Source organism: Pristiophorus japonicus, chromosome 7 (assembly GCF_044704955.1).
Source record: "Pristiophorus japonicus isolate sPriJap1 chromosome 7, sPriJap1.hap1, whole genome shotgun sequence".
NCBI lineage: Eukaryota > Metazoa > Chordata > Chondrichthyes > Pristiophoridae > Pristiophorus > Pristiophorus japonicus.
In genome coordinates this window covers 19,539,263-19,551,273 of record NC_091983.1, presented here as the reverse complement: position 1 = coordinate 19,551,273, position 12,011 = coordinate 19,539,263, and positions in this window count along the sequence as shown.

Below are 12,011 nucleotides of genomic sequence, written 5' to 3'. Positions count from 1 at the left end.
GCGGTACCGTACATGATGAGAGAGAGGGTGGAGATCGAGCTGGATTGGCTGCAACGAGAGGGCATAATTTCGCCGATCGAATTCAACGAGTGGGCCAATCCAATTGCTCCAGTTCTCAAGGGAGACAGCACCATCAGAATCTGTGCTGATTACAGAGTAACTATGAATCATTTCTCCCTGCAGGATCAATACCCACTACCAAAGACAGATGACCTTTTTGCGACGCTGGTGGGAGGAAAGACGTTCACGAAGCTGGACTTGACCTCGGCTTACATGACACAGGACCTGGAGGAATCATCGAAGGGCCTCACCTGCATCAACACGCACAAAGGTCTCTTCATTTATAACAGATGCCCGTTTGGGATTCGATCAGCCACGGCGATATTCCAGAGAAACATGGAAAGCTTGCTGAAGTCGAATCCCATGCACCATGGTCTTGGTTACAGGTCGGGACACAGTCGAGCATCTGCAGAACCTGGAGGGGGTTCTTAGTCGGCTCAACCGCGTGGGACTCAGGTTAAAACGCTCAAAGTGCGTTTTCCTGTTCCTGGGGAGAAGAATCGCGACGGACGGCATCAGGCCTATCGAATATGGAGGCAATCAAGAATGCACCGAGGCCACAGAACGTGACGGAGCCGCGGTCATTTCTCGGACTCCTGAACTACTTTGGTAAGCTCTTACCAGGTCTCAGCACACTGTTAGAACCACTATACATCTTACTGCGTAAAGGAGACAAATGGGTATGGGGTAAAAGCCAAGAAAATGCCTTTGTAAAAGCTAGAAAACTGTTATGCTCAAACAAATTGCTTGTGTTGTATGATCCATGTAAGCGTTTGGTACTAGCATGTAATATGGTGTCGGGTGTGTATTGCAACAAGCTAATAAATCTGGAAAATTGCAACCGGTTGCTTATGCATCCAGAAGTCTGTCTAAGGCTGAGAGGGCCTACAACATGATTGAAAAAGAAGTGTTAGCGTGCGGTTATGAGGTAAAGAAAATGCATCAATATCTGTTTGGGCTCAAATTTGAATTGGAAACTGACTGATATCCCTCTTTTCTGAAAGTAAGGGGATAAATATTGATGCATCGGCCCGCATCCAAAGATGGGAGCTCACGTTGTCCGCACACAGCTACGCCATCCGCCAGAGGCCAGGAACCGAAAACTGTGCCGATGCTCTCAGTAGGCTGCCATTGCCCACCATGGGGGTGGAAATGGCACAGCCCGCAAATTTAGTCATGGTAATGGAAGCATTCGAGAGTGAGAAATCACCCGTTACCGCCCGACAGATTAGAACCTGGACGAGCCAGCACCACTTACTGTCCTTTGTAAAAAACTGTGTGCTTCACGGGAGCTGGTCCAGTGTCCCATTAGAAATGCAGGAAGAAATAAAGCCGTACCAGCGGCACAAAAATGAAATGTCTGTACAGGCAGACTGCCTTCTGTGGGGTAATCGGGTAGTGGTGCCAAAAAAGGGCAGGAACACCTTCATTAGTGATCTCCACAGTACCCACCCAGGCATTGTAATGATGAAAGCGATAGCCAGATCCCACGTGTGGTGGCGTGGTATCGATGCAGACTTAAGAGTCCTGCGTGCACAAATGTAACACATGTTCACAGTTAAGCAATGCACCCAGGGAGGTGCCACTAAGTTTATAGTCTTGGCCCTCCAAACCGTGGTCTAGGGTTCACGTCGACTATTCAGGCCCATTCTTGGGGAAAATGTTGTGGTTGTAGATGCGTACTCCAAATGGATTGAATGTGAGATAATGTCGGCAAGCACGTCCGGTGCCACCACTGAAAGCTTGCGGGCCATGTTTGCCACGCATGGACTGCCTGATGTCCTTGTGAGCGACAACGGGCCGTGTTTCACCAGTGCCGAGTTCAAAGAGTTTGTGACCCTCAATGGGATCAAACATGGTACATCTGCCCCGTTCAAACCTGCATCCAATGGTCAGGCAGAGAGAGCAGTGCAAACAATCAAGCAGAGCTTGAAGAGGGTAACTGAAGACTCACTGCAGACTCGCCTATCCCGAGTCCTGCTTAGTTACCGCACGAGACCCACTCGCTCACTGGGATTCCACCTGCTGAACTGCTCATGAAAAGGGCACTTAAGACAAGGCTCTCGTTAGTGCACCCTGATCTACACGAACAGGTCGAGAGCAGGCGGCTTCAACAAAGTACATATCATGATAACGCAAATATGTCACGGGAAATTGAAATTAATGATCCTGTATTTGTTGAACTACGGCACTGTTGTGTCCAAAGAGGGGAGCAGGGTGTTTCGGGTCAAACTTTCAAATGGACTCATCTACAGGAAACACTTGAACCAAACCAAACTCAGATTCATGGACTATCCAGAGCAACACACATTAGACCCTACCTTTTTTGACCCCCACAACACACACACCAATGGCAATCGACACAGTTGTTGACCACGAAGCAGAACCCATCACCCGCAGCAGCCCAGCAGGACTCACCACACCAGGCAGCCCAGCGAGGTCATCTGTACAGCAGCCCATCGAGGGCCCAACAAACGACTCACCAAAACCAGCATTTGCACCGAGACGATCAACAAGGGAAAGAAAGGCCCCAGATTGACTCACCTTGTAAATAGTTACACTATTGACTTTGGTGGGGAGGGGGTAGTGTTGTTATATATGAAAACCTGTAAATACCTTGTGTAACCACCAGAGGGCTCATCCCCTGGAGTCCCAAGGGATCCCACAATCCCTTGGGAGTACCTGTACTTAAGAAGGCCTCACTGGCTGGAGAGGCACTCTGGAGGCCTGTAATAAAAGACTAAGGTCACACTTTACTTTGAGCTCACAGTATCTGGTCAGACTCTTTATTCATACATAATAATGGGGATGTGATGAGAGTCGCAGCAAGATGAAGTTGAGTGCAGCTTTGCACTCACCTTTCCTGATCTAATTAAATTATTGAAGCATTGGCGGCACTGCACCCAGTTCCTCCTGACCCACATCCTTACACTAAACATCTGTAAGACAAAGGTCCTCCACCAACATGACCCCGCCACACAGTACTGCCACCCAGTCATCAAGATCCACGGTGCGGCCCTGGACAACGTGGACCACATTCCATATCTCGGGAGCCGATCATCAGCAACGGCAGACATCGACAACGAGGTTCAACACCACTCCAGTGCATCAATGCAGCCTTTGGTCGCCTGAGGAAGAGAGCGTTCGAAGATCAAGCCCTCAAATCTGGTACCAAGCTTATGGTCTACAAGGCTATAGTGATGCCCGCCCTCCTGTATGGCTCAGAGACATGGACCATATGCAGTAGACACCTCAAATCGTCGGGGAAATACCACCAACGTTGTCTCCACAAGATCCTGCAAATCCCCTGGGAGGACAGATGCACCAACGTTAGTGCCCTCGACCAGGCCAACATCCCCAGCATCGAAGCACTGACCACAATTGACCAGCTCCGTTGGGCGGGCCACATTGTTTACTTGCCTGACACAAGACTCCCAAAACAAGCACTCCACTCGGAATCATACACAGCAAGCGAGCCCCAGGTGGGCAGAGGGAACATTTCAAGGACACCCTCAAAGCCTCCTTGATAAAATGCAACATCCCCACCAACACCTGGAGTCCCTGGCCAACGACCACCCTAGGTGGAGAAAAAGCATCTGGTAGGCGCTGAGCACTTCGAGTATCTTTGCCGAGAGCATGCAGAAAGAAAGTGCAGGCAGCGGAAGGAGCGTGTGGCAAACCAGACTCCCCACCCACCCCATTCACTCTTTCCTTCAACCACTGTCTGTCCCACCTGTGACAGAGACTAATTCCTGTATTGGATTGTTCAGTCACCTAAGAACTCACTTTTAGAGTGGAAGCAAGTCTTCCTCGATTTCGAGGGACTGCCTATGATGATGATACTAATAAATTGTCAATGCCAGATTGTGTTCTTTATTGAGCAATTTAAATTTAAATGCCACCATCATTATGTTTGTAAGTTAACTCACAAACTGATTATATTTTTAAAAAATCTTCAACAGGAAAAGAAAATTCAATTTCTTCAAATTGTAAAAGATTTTCCACCTGGAAATGAGATGAAAGGGAATGTTAGAAGATAAGAACATAAGAAATAGGAGCAGGCGTAGGCCATACAGCCCCTCGAGCCTGCTCCGCCATTTAATACGATCATGGCTGATCCGATTGTGGACGCATGTCCACTTCCTAGCCCACTCCCCATAACCCCTTATTCCCTTATCGATTAAGAAGCTGTCTATCTCTGTCTTAAATTTATTCAATGACCCAGCTTCCACAGCTCTCTGGGGCAGCGAATTCCACAGATTTACAACACTCTGAGAGAAGAAATTCTTCCCCATCTCAGTTTTAAATGGGCGGCCTCTTATTCTAAGATTATGCCCCCTGGTTCTAGTCTCCCTTATCAGTGGAAACATCCTCTCTGCATCCACCTTGTCAAGCCCTCCTCATAATCTTAAAAGTTTTGATAAGATCACCTCTCATTCTTCTGAATTCCAATGAGTAGAGGCCAAACCTACTCAAGCTTTCCTCATAAATCAATCCCCTCATCTCCGGAATCAAACTCGTGAACCTTCTCTGAATTTCCTCCAAAGCATGTATATCCTTTCTTAAATATGGAAACCAAAATTCCACGCAGTATTCCAGGTGTGGCCTCACCAATACCCTGTATAATTGTTCATCGTTGATGGTATTTCTCCAGCGACTTGATGTGTCTACTATACATGGTCCATGTCTCTGAGCCATACAGGAGGGCGGTTATTACTATAGCTCTGTAGACCATGAGCTTGGTGGAAGATATGAGGGCCTGGTCTTCGAACATTCTTTCCCTCAGGCGGCAAGATCCTGCAAATCTCCTGGGAGGACAGATGCACCAACGTTAGTGTCCTCGACCAGGCCAACATCCCCAGCATTGAAGCACTGACCACACTTGATCAGCTCCACTGGGCAGGCCACATTGTTCGCATGCCAGACATGAGACTTCCAAAGCAAGTGCTCTACTCGGAACTCCTTCACGGCAAACAAGCCAAAGGTGGGCAGAGGAAACGTTACAAGGACACCCTCAAAGCCTCCCTGATAAAGTGCAACATCTCCACTGACACCTGGGAGTCCCTGGCCAAAGACTGCCCTAAGTGGAGGAAGCACATACGGGAGAACGATGAGCACCTCGAGTCTTAACGCCAAGAGCATGCAGAGATCAAGCACAGGCAGCGGAAAGAGTGTGCGGCAAACCAGTTCCACCCACCCTTTCCCTCAACGACTATCTGTCCCACCTGTGACAGGGACTGTGGTTCTCATAGTGAACAGTTCAGTCTCCTAAGGACTCAATTTTAGAGTGGAAGCAAGTCTTCCTCAATTCCGAGAGACTGCCTATGATGATGATGGTACAGCACTTCAGTGCCAGCAAATTTGTCCAGGTTGCTGAGATGTCCCTCTCTCCGTCTCCCACCTCCAGTTGCTCACTGATTCCAGAAACGTCCAAGACAGCCTCCTCTGCTGATGTTAGGGTGGCAATGATTGAGGGCCACCTCTGGTTCTCGCCCTCTCCCTCTTATCGTGGGCTCTTTACTCATTGGAGTTCAGAAGGATGAGGGGTGATCTTATAGAAACCTTTAAAATAATGAAAGGGATAGACAAGATAGAGGCAGAGAGGTTGTTTCCACTGGTCGGGGAGACTAGAACTCGGGGTCACAGACTCACAATATGGGGGAGCCAATTTAAAACTGAGTTGAGAAGGAATTTCTTCTCCCAGAGGGTTGTGAATCTGTGGAATTCTCTGCCCAAGGAAGCAGTTGAGGCTAGCTCATTGAATGTATTCAAATCACAGATAGATAGATTTTTAACCAATAAGGGTTACGGGAGCGGGCAGGTAAGTGTCGCTGAGTCCACGGCCAGATCAGCCATGATCTTGTTGAATGGCGGAGCAGGCTCGAGGGGCTAGATGGCCTACTCCTGTTCCTAATTCTTATATTCTTATGTTCTCTCTTTCCCTGAAAGGAGGTAAAGAAGGGAAGTTTGAGTGAGAGAGGTGGAATGATTGCAAGGAATGAATAGATACATAGGTGGAGGGTGACTATGATGGAGAGGGATGGCAATGCCAAATGGTCTCCTCGTGTGGTGTTACTTGGTATGATTGCATCAGGATGATGGTGAGTGTGAGGGATGGCTAGTGAGATGGGGATGTGATATTGTAAAGAGGGGGGGATGGGTGGACATGCAAGGTATGTGGGTGTGAGGAATGATGTGCTGGAGTAGGCGTGAAAGGCAGAGTGATGGGGATGTGATGAGAGGCACAGCAGGATGAAGTTGAATGTGGCTTTCCTGATCCAATTAAATCATTGAAACGTTGGTGGCACTGCACGCAGGTCCTCCTGAGCCACATCCCTGCTGTTGACCTCCTCTGCTATCTTGAGGGTCTACCATTTGTGCACTGTAGACACTCAGCTCAGTCACCCTGAGGAAAAGGCAAGTCGAAGATGTTCAGAGCAGATTTAATGAGGAAAATGTTAACCTAACCCGCCTGTCGGGAAGCTGCTGTGATCGGGTGCATTGCTAGTTTTACAGTCCGCTTGATTTTGCTCTCCATTGAAGACATTGGATAATATTGGGCAGCATGTAAAACGGGCATTCCACCCCATCCCGTGGGTTTCCTGCCTGGCGAGTTAGGTTTAAATTGGCCCCAATATATGAGTAAGTACGACGGAAGATAGGAATGTTGAAGACAGGTCGGAGGATATCAAGAAAGAGGGACTTTGTGTGCGTTAGTGCCGCTGTCACAGACTCGAGGGCGGAGTGGCCCACTCCTGCTCCTATTTGTATGTTCTTATATCGGGGAGCCTTGGCCACTAATGGTGCACATTGGGACTTCCTGCTACCCATGGCTGGCTGGTGGATGTAAAATCACCAGCAATTTTCCAACATTGCTGGCAGTGGCAAAATCGTAAAAAAATCCCTGAAAAGTGAACATGATAGAGGTAGTATAGTGACGAGGGGTGCAAAAAAACCCAACTTGTAGGCTAAGAAGATGATTAAACTTGATCGGCATTACTTTGGTTGTCCAATAAGAATGATAAGATGCAACTGATAGTCAGTATGTGCCGATGTAGATCAAAATGCAAGGCAGGAAACAATCAGGTAGCCTATAAATAATTCTAGCGCAATCAATTCAATACCATTTATCAAAGGTAAGGACTTCCTTTCCTTCACATGCAGTTGTTTAGTGAGGCCTGGAAATGATTTTCATGGTGAGTGCACAATACTTACAGTCAACATATGTCTCTTTCATCTTGCATGTACCTGATTTATTTGAATGGGATTGCCAACTGCAAGGCTCGAGTTATGGGGGCAACTTCGGTTTGAACCCATGGCTGAACTTCAGAGCTCCTTTATGTAACAGTGGATGTAATAATATTGCTGGGCACTATCCCCAGCGGTTCCCGGCTGCGGCCTCCTATCGCCTGCTTTCTCTCCCGGCGGCCGGCCAGCCTGTCGGGCAGGAAACGGAGTCAAAACAAATGACGGACGCCCTGCCATTAAATTCGGCAGGACCTCCGCATCCCTGGGTTTCCCCACCAGCACCAGAAATATCGGGGCCGCTATGGGTCATCATCATCGAGGAAGACTTGCTTCCACTCTAAAAGTGAGTTCTCAGGTGACTGTTCAGTCCAATACGGGAATTACAGTCTCTGTCACAGCTGGGGCAGACAGTGGTTGAAGGAAAGGGTGGGTGGGGAGTCTGGTTTGCCGCACGCTCCTTCCGCTGCCTGTGCTTGTTTTCTGCATGCTCTCGGCGACGAGACTCGAGGTGCTCAGCGCCCTCCTGGATGCTCTTCCTCCACTTAGGGCAGTCTTGGAACTCTCGGTGTCGGTGGGGATGTTGCACTTTATCAGGGAGGCTTTGATGGTGGCCTTGAAATGTTTCCTCTGCCCACCTGCGGCTCGCTTGCCGTGTAGGAGTTCCAAGTAGAGCTCCTGTTCAGCAGAGGTATCTGGATGTTGCTGGTTCTACAACATGAGTTATAAACAAGAGGTGCTGACTTCAATCATTTCCTTGCTGTGACACTACAGAAGAGGTAGCTTACCTGATATTCAACAAAGCATTAATAACTATGATGAAACACTGACACTGTACTCCAGGCCCCCCCGGCTCCGGCTCCAGTATGCTGCTCTCCATCGCAGGCTCTGCTGCACTTTTTCTGCTCTCTCTCCAGCTGCTCACGCTTTGGTCGCTGGGTCTTTACTAGTGACCATGTGTATTCAGGCCTCGGGTCTCGACCTCATTGCTAACCTCAACCTCCCGACCTCAGTGTTGGCCTTGACCTCCAGACCTCATTGCTTAACTCAACCTTCCGACCTCGGTGCTGGCCTTGACCTCCCGACCTCATTGCTGACCTCGACCTCCCGACCTCGGTGCTGGCCTTGACCTCCCGACCTTATTGCTGACCTCGACCTCACGACCTCGCTGCTGACCTTGACCTCCCAACCTCATTGCTGACCTCGATCTCACGACCTCGCTGCTGACCTTGACCTCCCGACCTCATTGCTGACCTCGACCTCCCAACCTCGCTGCAGGCCTCTCTGGTTCGGCGATTTGGCCCCGCTTCTTAAATCTGGTAGCAGCGGTCGGCCAGTGGCGAGAAAACTGGTAAAAAATGCAGCATCTGGGGCCGTGGGCCAGCGGGCGGTGAGAATCGGTGACGTTTTACAACCAGCAGGGGGGGAAACGGTGAAAATAATCCTGGCAACCAGGAGAGGGAGCGAGAGTTGCAATTTCCATGGCCGCCATCTTAAAGGTGCACGATGACATGCAAGCCATGATTCTTACCAACGGATCCAACACAGACCCAATACAAGTGCAGACCGGGGTCAAGCAAGGCTGTGTCATTGCACCAATGCTTTCTCAATCTTTCTCGCTGCAATGCTTCATCTCACCTTTAACAAACTCCCCGCTGCAGTGGAGTTAATCTACAGGACAAGCGGGAAATTGTTCAACATCCGACGCCTCCAATCCAGAACCAAGCTTGTTCCAACCTCAGGCTTTGAATTACAATATGCAGATGATGCTTGTGTTTCTGCACACTCGGAGGTCGAACCCCAAACCATCGTTGACAGTGTACGAGAGACTGGGCGTTACATTAAACATCCATAAGGCAAAGGTTCTCTACCAACCTGCCCCTGCCACACAGTACTGCTCCCCGATTATCAAGATCCATGATGAGACCTTGGACAATGTGGACCACTTCACATACCTTGGGAGCCTACAATCAGCAAAGACAGACAGACATTGATGATGAAATCCAACACCGCCTTCAGTGCGCCAGTGCAGCCTTCGGTCACCTGAGGAAAAGAGTGTTTGAAAACCAGGATCTCAAACCCAGCACCAAGCTCATGGTCTACAGAGCAGTAGTGATACCCGCCCTCCTATATGGCTCAGAGACATGGACTATGTACAGTAGGCACCATAAAGCATTGGAGAAGTACCACTATGCTGCCTCCGCAAGTTCCTGCAAATCCATTGGCAGGATAGGCGCACCAATGTCCATGTTCTCTCTCAGGCCATCATCCCCAGCATCGAGGCATTGACCACACTTGATCAGCTGCAATGGATAGGCCACATTGTCCACATGCGTGATACGAGACTCCCAAAGCAAGTACTCTACTCTGAGCTCCACCACGGCAAGCGAGTCCCAGGAGGGTAGAGAAAACACTTCAAGGACACCCTCAAAATCTCCTTGAAAAAATGTAACATCCCCTCCGACTCTTGGGAACCCCTGTCCAAAGACCGCTCAAAGTGGAGGAGAAGCATCTGAGAAGGTGCTGAACACTTTGAGTCGCTTCGTCTGGAGCGCGCAGAAGCCAGCTACAAACAGCGGAAGGAGCGTACGACAAACCAAGCACCTCACTCACCTATCCCTTCAACCACCACCTGTGACAGAGTCTGTAGATCCCGCATCGGACTCATCAGTCACCTTAAAACTCATATTAGTGTGGAAGCAAGTCATCCTCGACTCCGGGGGACTGCCAAAGGAGAAGAATAACTATTACTTCAAAAGATAGAAAAGGGCTCTTCAATCTTCCAGTTAGGCACAGCTCATTAGTACTAGTTTAACAATCTAGGTTTGAAAAGACTTTTGATGTATTTCAGTTGACTCAATAATAAAATAAAATTGCATTTATAGAGCGCCTGTCACATTTTCAGGACATCCCAAAGTGCTTTACACACAATTACATACTTTTTGAAATGTAGTCACTATTGTAATGTTGATATCCACAGCAGCAGATTTGTACACAGCAAGAGCACCCACATAGCAGCGAGATAAAATCGCTGGATTATTTGTTTCAGTTGGTCTTGTTTGGGGATAAATTTTGGCCAGGAGAACTTCCCTACTCTTTTTAAAATAGAGCACTGGTTTAATGATTCATCGGAAAGCACTCCCATCAGTATTTAATTGAAATGTTAGCCTAGATTATGTCTTCTAATGCTGGAGTGGAGTTTAGAACCCAAAAACATCTGACTCAGTGAGCCTAGGTTGGCACCCAATACATTTTATGTGGCTGCTATTTAACCTGTTATTCATAAAATAAATTGGATTATCTCATATTTAAATAGGGGATAGAAGTGTTCATAGAAACACAGTAAATGCTAGTCCACTAATATCATCAGTGGTAATTTATGGCCTACAAGAATAATTTGCATTTAGTTACCTTAGGTAGTAAAACGTCCCAAAGCACTATACAAGAGAGTTAGCAAACAAAGTTTGACACCGAGCCATATAGGAAGATCTTCGTTCAGGTGATCAAAAACTTGGTCAAAGAAGTCGATTTTAAAGAGCGTCTTACAGGAGGAGAGAGAGATAGAGAGACGGAAAAGCTTTAGGGAGGGAATTCCAGAGCTTAGGGCCTAGGCAGCTGAAGGCACGGCCGCCAATGGTGGAAAGATTAAGATCAGGGATTCGCAAGAGGTCAGAGTTGAATAAGCGCAGAGATATCGGAGAGTTGTAGGGCTGGAGGACGTTCTGAGACAGGAAGGGGTGAGGCGATGGAAGGATTTGAGCAAATCGAGGTGTTGCCTGATTGAGAGCTGAGTGGGTCAGTGAGGACAGGGCTGTTGGGTGACTGGGACTTGGTGCAAGCTGGGTTATGGGCAGCAGCGGTTTGGATGAGCTGAAGTTTAGCGAGGGTCACAGGTGTGAGGCCAGCCTGGAGAGCATTGGAATAGTCAAGTCTGAAAGTAACAAAGATAAAGAGCAAATATACTTGGCAAATAAAAAAACAATAGCATTAACGCATAAATGGATGAACTGGAACTTTTATGGTCAGCACAGGTGGTGCGTCCCAGCTGGGCTGTGTCATATTATCGGCCTTTCAATATTGCCCCTTGCAAGGGTATAGGACTGGTCAGCCACCAAAGAACTCACTTCAGGAATGGATGCAAGTCTTCCTTGATCCCGAGAGACTGCCTATGAATGAATGAATGACTGTACATGGTCCATGTCTCTGAGCCATACAGGAGGGCAGGTATTACTACAGTCTGTAGACCATGAGCTTGATGGTAGATTTGAAGGCCTGATCATCGAACATTCTTTTCCTCAGGAAGTCGCTGGAGAAATACCACCAGCGATGTCTCCGCAAGATCCTACAAATCTCCTGCGAGGACAGACGCACCAACATTAGCATTCTCGACCAGGCCAACATCCCCCACATTGAAGCACTGACCATTCTTGATCAGCTCCGCTGGGCAGGCCACATTGCCCGCATGCCAAACATGAGACTCCCAAAGCAAGCATTCTACCCAGAACTCCTTCACGGCAAACGAGCCAAAGGTGGGAAGAGGAAACGTTATAAGACATCCTCAAAGCCTCCCTGATAAAGTGCAACATCCCCACCGACACCTGGGAGTCCCTGGCCAAAGACCGCCCTAAGTGGAGGAAGTGCATCTGGGAGGGCGCTGAGCACCTCGAGTCTCGTCGCCCGAGAGCATGCAGAAATCAAGCGCAGGC